At 41.7% G+C, this 10859-nt stretch overlaps 1 long non-coding RNA gene across 1 annotated transcript; it reads right to left on the bottom strand.

Annotated features, from left to right (window-relative positions):
- Nucleotides 1-3552: 3552 nt before the first annotated feature.
- Nucleotides 3553-5171, bottom strand: LOC145428472 (uncharacterized). The gene is made up of 2 exons (XR_013908764.1): nt 4049-5171; nt 3553-3893 (listed from the first exon to the last, which is right to left on the bottom strand). It is a non-coding gene; the product is annotated as an uncharacterized LOC145428472 (long non-coding RNA).
- Between the last annotated feature and the right edge of the window lie 5688 nt (nt 5172-10859).

Below are 10859 nucleotides of genomic sequence, written 5' to 3'. Positions count from 1 at the left end.
TTTCTTTGCAAGGACACTCAAAAGCCTGCCATCCATGGATTCTGTCAGTGTTTTGATCTGTCCACCATCAACATTGCGTGCAGCAGCAACCACAGCCTCCCAGACACTGTTCAGAGAGGTGTACTGTTTTCCCTCCTTGTAAATCTCACATTTGATGATGGCCCACAGGTTCTCAATGGGGTTCAGATCAGGTGAACAAGGAGGCCATGTCATTAGTTTTTCTTCTTTTATACCCTTTCTTGCCAGCCACGCTGTGGAGTACTTGGACGCGTGTGATGGAGCATTGTCCTGCATGAAAATCATGTTTTTCTTGAAGGATGCAGACTTCTTCCTGTACCACTGCTTGAAGAAGGTGTCTTCCAGAAACTGGCAGTAGGACTGGGAGTTGAGCTTGACTCCATCCTCAACCCGAAAAGGCCCCACAAGCTCATCTTTGATGATACCAGCCCAAACCAGTACTCCACCTCCACCTTGCTGGCGTCTGAGTCGGACTGGAGCTCTCTGCCCTTTACCAATCCAGCCACGGGCCCATCCATCTGGCCCATCAAGACTCACTCTCATTTCATCAGTCCATAAAACCTTAGAAAAACCAGTCTTGAGATATTTCTTGGCCCAGTCTTGACGTTTCAGCTTGTGTGTCTTGTTCAGTGGTGGTCGTCTTTCAGCCTTTCTTACCTTGGCCATGTCTCTGAGTATTGCACACCTTGTGCTTTTGGGCACTCCAGTGATGTTGCAGCTCTGAAATATGGCCAAACTGGTGGCAAGTGGCATCTTGGCAGCTGCACGCTTGACTTTTCTCAGTTCATGGGCAGTTATTTTGCGCCTTGGTTTTTCCACACGCTTCTTGCGACCCTGTTGACCATTTTGAATGAAACGCTTGATTGTTCGATGATCACGCTTCAGAAGCTTTGCAATTTTGAGACTGCTGCATCCCTCTGCAAGATATCTCACTATTTTTGACTTTTCTGAGCCTGTCAAGTCCTTCTTTTGACCCATTTTGCCAAAGGAAAGGACGTTGCCTAATAATTATGCACACCTGATATAGGGTGTTGATGTCATTAGACCACACCCCTTCTCATTACAGAGATGCACATCACCTAATATGCTTAATTGGTAGTAGGCTTTCGAGCCTATACAGCTTGGAGTAGGACAACATGCATGAAGAGGATGATGTGGACAAAATACTCATTTGCCTAATAATATTGCACTCCCTGTAATATGGAGGTGAAACACCTTCATTTTTGGATCATGATTATTATTACCCTTTTTTTTTTCACCAAGAACTCCCATTGATAACAGAGTGTCTTTTACAAAAGTAATCTTGCTATACTATCAACCATACAACCTAAAACATCTAAAACAAAAATGAAGCTAGAAATACAAAAAATACAAAGTCCTCAACATACGACACAAAAAACATTACTTATTATGCTTTTAAATTGAATAAATGTATTACTTCATTCTTCATTTAAATTGATTACAAATTTTTTTCTAATCAATTTATTTTAAATATTTTTTATAATATTTTGTATTAAACACGTATACTTTTTATTAATATTTTTTAATACAAAAAAAAATCTGCAAGGAGGACAATTTGTATTACCCATAGTGAGAACCAATGTAGTTATAAGAAGTCTTTTATATGGCGCTATTAAGGAATAGAATTTGGTGTCACTGCAGATAGAGAGAAACACTTTTGAATGCGGTTAGAAACTGTTAACGTGAGCCTGGATCTGCAAAAGTTATATGAGTCATAATTTGTGCTTTGAGGAGCTGTTTTTTGATGTGTGTGTGTGTGTGTGTGTGTGTGTGTGTGTGTGTGTGTGTGTGTGTGTGTGTGTGTGCGTGTGTGTGTGTGTGTGTGTGTGTGTGTGTGTGTGTGTGTGTGTGTGTGTATTTTACAGCAAACCATCAAAACGTAAAGATTTGTGACCCCAGGAATAAAGCTGCTGCAGTATTCAGGTAATAGGGATTCTTGATAAAAGCACACAACTCACACCGGGAGGATCCGTGCCGAATTTTATACACTAAACGTAAACATATGCACATCAAAACAGCATAACAGGAAAAAAGGGCCTTGTTGGGATTCCATTGCTTGGCATATTAATGAGAAATGTATGCAAACATTAAACAACCATTTTTATTTATCTGTGCAGCTTTCCTTTTTCATGTCCTCAGTGTGTAAACTCCTCCACCTTTAATGATTGTCACTAAGTTAAAGCAGCTGTTTAAAGGTACATTGGTGGACTGGTATAGAAAAAATCAGAGTCATCAAAACATGAAAGAAAGCTGCAAAAGTCCAGCTGCAACGTCTTGAGTGTCACAATTCAGTCTCCTCATTGGTCAGTTAGTTAATTACAAAATGCTTTCATCCAGTTGCAGTCAGTCAAATGAGGAGTTCAGAGCAGTTCTCAGCATGACTATAGCACAAAGAGTCTGCAGCATATTGGTTCAGTTTCAACATTAGTCTAGTCAAAGCAGATACAGTACATGTAAATGGAAGAATATGACATGAAAGCAAGAATAATGAGGACAGTTAAACAAGCTGATAAACACCCAAAAAGTGATGGGGATGGAGGAATTAAAGGGCAAGAAGACAAAGAAACCAGTAGGTGGGGAGAGATTAATTGGAAAGCTTATCTGTATATAAAAATATGTGATTCATTAATATTGTGTCACTGGTATTTGCCAGTCCCTCTGTGTTTGTCCCACAGCTTCTAAATTTCATAAAAAGTTCACCACAGTGATGGGTTAGGATCTATGTGTGCATTTTACAAGAGTCATCTAAACACTTTTCTTGATTGACTTAAGGAATTTTAAGGCAGGGATGAAAAACACATTTTACATCATGGGCCACATATAGCTCACTTTCATCTTAACTGAAACTCCGTTTTCTATCGGTTTAAAGAAGTTAACTGCACATTTATTCCCTCCTATATAACAGATTACTATGAAGTGCAATTTAAATTGTGCATCTCTTTCTACGTGATAAAGAAATGCTAATAAATAAAATAAATCTGACAGAATGACTTTTGGGGCTTCGATAGTAAGAAATAAATGTGTAAAATTACATAAAAAGCTTAGGTAGGTCATTGCCCACATTAAAAAAGATGGTTTTTGTTAATTTCCAAGAAAAGTTATGTTTTCACTGGAAATTAGGGGGGGGGGGAGGTCTTTATCAGTAGAAAAAAAGCTGTAAAACCACTATCTGGGACCAAATATATTGATTTTAGGATATTTGGTGATTCTACCCTGGATGTGAGTGTGAATGTGAACAGTGGTGGATGTCTGCCTCTACATGACTCTCCAGGATGTACCTGTATCACCTTATGAAGAAGGAGGAACGTAAGTGAATAAATGGAAATGGTTTCATTTCAAATTTCATTGCAAATATAAAGTCAACACGTAGCTTGAACGGTATGATGAGACAGTCATCTGCTGAGGGTGGTTGGTGTTTGTTTTTGGGGTTGTCATCACATTTTATAAATGTCAGAGCGCGATGAGACGGCACAGTGACTGCTAATTATTTCCAAGCAAACGTCTGTTAAAGTCTTGTTGAAGCACACTTTGTTCTTAAAGATGGAGTAAAACAATAAAAAGTAGCTTACAAAATGCTGTATCTCTACAAATACATCATCAGGCATAGTGAGATTCTGTGCTTATAAGTGACACCTGCTGGAGGTAAACGGGTGGCTGGTAGCACAGACCCTGTGACGTCTCCATAAAGATCTGGACGAGGTAAGGCTTTTGCCGTCTTTCTTTAATGTATGTCTCCTCTGCCAGTGACAGAGTAAAACTTCCACCTGCTCTCTGGTGGTCAAGGTGTACAGGATGGGGTTGAAGGCACTGTTGATGGGGAGGATGAAGATGACAACCCAGCAGGAGATGGTATCCTGAGGAAGGAAACATTTCACAAGCGATTGACATTTAGAGAAATATAACTGCTGATGCTTTTCAGCAAACTATTCTATAAAGTAACACAGTGACCTATATTAAAAATCCATGTAAAACCTCTAAGATACTATAAGGCAGCTGTTTCACTTCTTACCAGGTATCTCCACCTCCAGCAGCGGGAGGACTTTCACCAAAAATATAGGAATCCAGCAGAGGGCATCAGAGAACACGATGAAGAAAAACCTGCTGGCCACAGCTACATCTCTGTGCAGTCTGCTCCTCCAGTCGGTGGCATTGATGCCGGTTTTAAAGATGGAGCAGAACATACTGGAGTAGGAGAATACAATCACCAGGAAAGCCACCAGGTTCAGACCTAAAGAGATGCTAATGCTTTTCATGCTGGCTGGGACCATCAAACAGCGTTATGCAGTTCATACAGTATTAAACACAGTATATAAGCGGTTTTGAACTGAGGAAAAGTGTGCAAGCCGACAGTTCTGCTTCACAGATTTGTACTGCATAGTTTTTGTACTTTACACTTTGTATATTTTGTGATAATGAACAATTTTGCATTGTTTGGATTTGCAATTTGCAAACCTGGAAATGGTCAGTATTTTGGGGACTTCTGGTGATATTCAGGGGTTACTTTATACTTCATATAGTACCAATAGAACAAAGGATACCACTCCTTTGTTCTCCACACAAACTGTTTTCCCTTACAGCTAAGATTACTAGTGGACTAAAATGAGCCACCCACACTTTACACCTACTGGAGGCATGAAGCTCGCAGCAAACAGTTATTGTGCTGATGTTAATGCCAGAGAATGGTTTTGTTGGGTTGATGTAACTTGAACATTTGTTGTTTTTTTGTGCTTTAAAAACAAAATTCTCTCACTGAAGTCTTAAAGGTTGTTCCACACTTTCTGATCCACTTAAACACCAACCTAAAGATAATCCAGCAGCACAAACCCAGTCTTTCTTCAAAACGGGAGGGGTTTGAGCACCCGCCCCTTTCCTGGTGGGTGCCCAAAGTGCCATTTTGTTGAGGCAATTTTTTTTTCTTTTTAAATGTTGTTTTTTAATGTGTGTGTGTTTGAGGAGTCCTGTCTGTTCCCCTCCACAATAATATTTTACTATTAATCACATTTTACTAAATAAAAGGACCTGGCTTGCATCAGTCACATGATGACCATTAACCAATAATCCCCCTTGACGGCGCTGATTACGAGCCGGCGTCGTGCCAAAGTAGGTATCCCCGACAGAATTTGCGCTGGGAGCACGCAGGAAGTACTGATGTTTTCATTTTGTGAAAAAGTGAAAAATTACCATTCAGTTTGAGGGTTACAACAGAAAATTATATATTTATTGCTCACAGGGTATCAGATGGGATTATTTTAATAAACCATTAACATTTTGGCTGATAACTATTTTTATTCTCCTGTAACTTTACTATATAAAGAGCTAAATCCTCCAAAGTTTCAGGAGTAATGCCTCATAATAAGAAGTGTTTGTGAACGAAAAATCAGCAATGTGGGATACTGTTTGTCCGTGATTTACACAGGGGGAACAAATTGTGGCAGGATCAGCCTGATATTATTTGTATCCCACTATAACTTCGTTGTATAAAGAGCTAACATCTCAAAAACGTCAGGAGTAGTTAGTCATTATAAGAAGTGTTTGTAAACTAAAAATTAACAATGTGGGATACTGTTTGTCCGTGATTTGGACAGTCCAGCGTGTGCTCCCGACGCAGGGGAAACAAATTCTGTCGGGGATACCTAGTTTGGCACGACACCGGGAACAAGCTCACAAAGAGCACGCGCATTGTTTCTGGTCCGGAGCTGTAGGAGAAATGCAAATGAACTGACGGACAGACTGGTGCGACAAAACCAGTAAGTAGGTGTACAGCATACACTGTAGTCTATAGCACACAGGAGTATTAGCTTATTATGTACACGTTGGTTAAGTTGTCTTGTGGCAACTGACGAAACAAACGAGCGTGTGTGCAACAGCGCGACGAACATTACCTGTCCTTCTCATAGCTGCTAGCTGACTGGTTAAGGCTGCCATGGGTCTGTAGCATGTGAGTGAAGTTGGCCCCCCCACCTTCTTCAAATCCAACAAAAGTAGTATCAAACGTTTGTGCTACGTTTGTGCTGGTTTGTGCTGCTAAAATTGTCGTTTGTGCTGCTTCTGTTTTAAAGATATTAATGAAAATGTAAAGGTCAAAAGGTCAACCAGCCCCCCCACATTACCCAAATCAAACAAAATTGATGTCAAACGTTTGTGCTGATTTGTGCTGCAAAAATTTTCATTTGTGCTGCTATCATTTTAAAAATTTTAATAAAATAACGTCTTGATGCGTGCTTAATCATCCAGGTAAGTAAATCCCAAAAGGTTGATTCTGTTCATCTGGACATTTTCAGTTGGAGAAACGTTTCGTCACTCATCCAAGTGACTTGGATTAGAAAGGTTTCTCCAACCTTATAAACACATGTGAGTGAAGTTGGCCCCCCTACCTTCTTCAAATCGAACAAAATTGATGTCAAACATTTGTCCTGCAAATTATTTTGTTTGTGCAGATTATGTTTCCCTAATTTTATAAACAGTACATGTACAGTGAGAGAGAGATGTTACATCTGTCTTCACTTGCATCCCAGTCATAGAAGCGTTGGAGGTCGTTCATGAGAGATTACAGGATCACGCCAACCTCAGCAACAGGACCACTCTCAGCACTGATCAGTTGTGTTTGCTTTTGGAACTGTGTCTTAATTCCACCTATTTTCCATAAGGGTCAGTACAGGCAGAAACCTAGGTGTGCCATGGGTTCCCACAGGCCCCTGGTCAAAGTCACCAAACCAGTTCGTAAGCAGGTACAGGTGTAGCCAGAAGGGTCCTCAGAGGCACTGCAAGACTGCTTTTCCACCACAGGCTGCCACACACGACAACACCACAGACTTTCAGGAATATACAGAAACTGTTACTGCCTACATCCCAAAATGCATCGATGATGTCACAGAGACCAGGTGTCACGGGTTGCTTAGAGGATCCACTCGCAGGACTCATGAGTAGCGTTTAAACAGAGACGGTTTATTTACAGATCTTCACCAAGTGTATGTACAGACAGTGCGGGGTTAGTGCTATATACAAGACGTGAGGGGCAGGGCTCCAGGGAAAATCACACACGCGCTCAGTTCAACTTCTCTCTTCTCCGCTAGCGACCAGTCACTCCTTCCACACTCCACACGGGGAAACACGGGAATCTAGGAACAAAGAAACACTCGTTAAGTCTCTGAGATGGCGGCACAGGAAACTTGAGCTAGACGTGTACTGACTAGAGCCTTCACAACAATCCAGCGTTGAACAGCTGATCTCCTCCTTCTAATATACCAGCTGGTCTGATGAGGCCCAGGTGTTCCCAATCCAGGAAAGCGTGGACCGAGGGCGTGAAGCCGCCATGAGTTCCGCCCCTGCAAAACAGGGCAGAGAAGAAGAGAGGGGGGAGAGAGAGGGAAAAAGAGAAGAGAAGGAGGGCTAGGAGTGGAGAGATTCTGATCAGCACCTTGCCGATCCTGCAGGTCGTGACACCAGGACTATCACTGTCCGGGCCAATCAGAAACCATGGCTCACAGGTCAGGTTTAAATGCTCCTAAGGTTGAAAAATGCAAGCCTTCAGAGCCGGGAATTAGGTGAGCCAAAGAACAGCAAGGCCAAACCTGTCACGTGGCATCAGCTACAGCAAAGCTTCAGCGACAGCAGAGATACTTGGAGGCAGTGGCAAGGAATACAAACCATCACAGACTACAAGCCCACTCTGCAGACCGTGGTGACACAATCCCTAGACAGTGTGTGGAGATCCGATGCCAAAATCAGTACCGCCGTTCCCACATGCCTCAAAGCCTCCACCATCATTACTGTACCCAAGAAGTCATCTACCTCCTGCTTTAAGGACTACCGTCCTGTCAAACTCACCTCCATCATTATGAAGTGCTTTGAACGGTTAGTCATGCATCAAATCAAATTATCGCTTTCGTCAAAACGCTCAAGTGATGATGGAATTTCAACTGCCCCTCACTCAGCCCTCACACATCTCAACACTAGAGACTCATATGTCAGAGTGCTGTTCATAGACTTCAGTTCAGCGTTCAGCATTATCATTCCCCAGCAACTCATTCACAAACTGGATCTGCTGGGGATCAGCACCTTGCTGTATAACTGGCTGCTAGATTTCTTGACAGGAAGACAGCAGATAGTACGAGTCAACAGCAACACCTCCAGCCCAAGAACACTGAATACGGGGGCTACCCATGGATGTGTGTTGAGCCCCCTTCTCTTTACTCTGCTGACCCACGACGAGATCTACTACAGGGGTGAAGTTAACCATCTGGCAGAGTGGTACAGCAACAACAACCTGTCCCTGAATGTGGAGAAGACCAACAGCGACTCTACTTCCTCTGCAAACTGAGAAGCACAAGAGATTCAACCCCCATTATGAGCACCTTCTACAGAGGCACAGTTGAGAGTTTCCTCACCAGCTGCATCACTGTGTGGTATGACTCCTGCACTGGGTTCTGCAGGAAAAATTGACAACGGGTAGTGAGAGCAGCCGAGAGTATTGTGGGGACCTCTCTTGCCTCCCTCCCCAGGAGATCTACTGCACCTGCCTCATCTGGAAGGTCCTCTCCATTACAGGTGACTCCACTCATCCCTTCAACAGTGTCTTCAGTTTGCTGCCATCAGGAAAGATACTGAAGAGCCTCCGGGCCAGAACACGCAGACTGAGAGACAGCTTCGTCCATTGGGTTGTCAGGATGCTAACCATCTCTGAATTGAGAAGGGGGGCCCAAGGGTACATCTTTCGCCATCTTACAGTGCTGTGATTGTAGCCATTCCCCACTTTCTGTGAATGGTACTCATGGCCATTGATCAGTAGGCTTTGATTAGTTGTCATTGATCAATGGTCATAAGAATTTGCATCCTATCATGGAACTAACCCCCCAGCACATTGTTCATTCAGTGGCGCTAGTTTCCTTCACTATGCAAATGTACTGTTTATAAGGTTGGAGAAACCTGCAGTCAGCTGAGACTGAAGAAGTCACTTGGATGAGTGACAAAACGTTTCTCCCACTGAAAATGTCCAGATGAACAGAATCAACCTTTTGGGATTTACTTACCTGGATGATTAAGCACGCATCAAGACGTTATTTTATTAATATTTTTAAAATGATCGCGGCACACACAAAATTTTTTGCAGCACAAACCAGCACAAATGTAGCACAAACGTTTAACATCAATTTTGTTTGATTTGGGTAATGTGGGGGGGCTGGTTGACCTCTGATGACCTCTAGAATTTTTTATTAATATCTTTAAAATGATAGCAGCACAAACGAAAATATTTGCAGCACAAACCAGCACAAACGTAGCACAAACATTTGATACCACTTTTGTTGGATTTGAAGAAGGTGGGGGGGCCAACTTCACTCACAGCTACAGACCCATGGCAGCCTTAACCAGTCAGCCAGCAGCTATGACCAGCACTACTTGTGCAGTTAATAGAAGGACAGGTAATGTTCGTCGCGCTGTTGCACACACACTCGTTTGTTTCGTTTGACATCAGTTTTGTTTGATTTGGGTGATGTGGGGGGGCTGGTTGACCTTTTGACCTTTACATTTTCATTAATATCTTTAAAACAGAAGCAGCACAAATGACAATTTTAGCAGCACAAACCAGCACAAACGTTTGATACCACTTTTGTTGGATTTGAAGAAGGTGGGGGGGCCAACTTCACTCACATGTCTGTAGCTCTATCACCATTTTAGGGAACATATTTAGTTTTAAAGTAAGTTAGCGGGCTTTTCCTGCCTTTCTGGGGGGATTATATTGCACTAAAAACGATGTAATATGCATGTCCACATAATTATGGATTATTAAAATTGTGATATTTAAAAAACACACGCTGTATCTTAAAGAACATAAATTAGGAAATAGATAATATTAGATTGATATTTTAAATATGACAAAATGCTTATTTTAGGCCAGTAAAATTCTTGTATCTCTGCAGTTTAAACATTTAATAAACTTTCTGCCTGCACAGTGGATAGTGAAACAAATGGAATCATCTATATTGTATATTGTAGCTCTGGTTATAAATAATAAGGGAAGGATTCTGGATCATCACCATGATGGAAACTTGTGGCCATAGTATATACAGTATTCTGAAGAAGGTCTAAAATGTCACTATATGTACTTGCTTGTGTGTGTATAGATTTTTTAAAATTATTACTCATTATATAACATTGTCCAGACATGGCTGGTAAGGACACGAGGACGAAACAGTGACAGAAATAGCTGTGTGAGGCTACTAAAGGCAGTGGATCCCTCAGCAGCTGGATTACAAAGAGCACATGTAACATTAACACATGTACCAGATGTTGGAGAGGTATTCAGGAATGTTTTGCTTCTATAACATTTTTCCGGCATCGTTTTATTATAGGTTAAGTGCAGGAATTATTAGGTGTGGAATATTAAATAATAGTTTATTGCAATAGCAAGTTGTGCCTTGTTCTCAGATGGACAGCAAGTGGAGAGTGATATATGAGATGAGGAGATGAAGGAGGAAGAGAAGCAAGGAGTGATTCACAGGCAGAGCCGAGTTTATTTCTCACAGTTTGTTGTTGGCTTATGGTTCCAAGCGCTTTCAGTAAAACTAAGAAACGGTAAAAACTATTTTCTAAGGAGAGCGCTAGCAAACAGCTTTGCCTGTGAGTGAAAAAACAAAAAGAAAAAACACTCCTTCCCTATTGGTGGAAAAATGTACCATGTCAACCAATCAAAAAATGATATGGCAACATGTGGCATTTGGTTGTTTGGGAAGAGGGGGAAGTAGGAGTGACCGGCGAGAGAGAGAGAGTGAGTGAAAGAGAGAGAGAGAGAGTTTTGATATGTGAGAGGTTTGTGACGTTTG

This window comes from Astatotilapia calliptera, chromosome 4 (genome assembly GCF_964374335.1).
Source record: "Astatotilapia calliptera chromosome 4, fAstCal68.1, whole genome shotgun sequence".
NCBI classification, from domain to species: domain Eukaryota; kingdom Metazoa; phylum Chordata; class Actinopteri; order Cichliformes; family Cichlidae; genus Astatotilapia; species Astatotilapia calliptera.
This window is presented reverse-complemented; position numbering and strand designations above follow the sequence as displayed.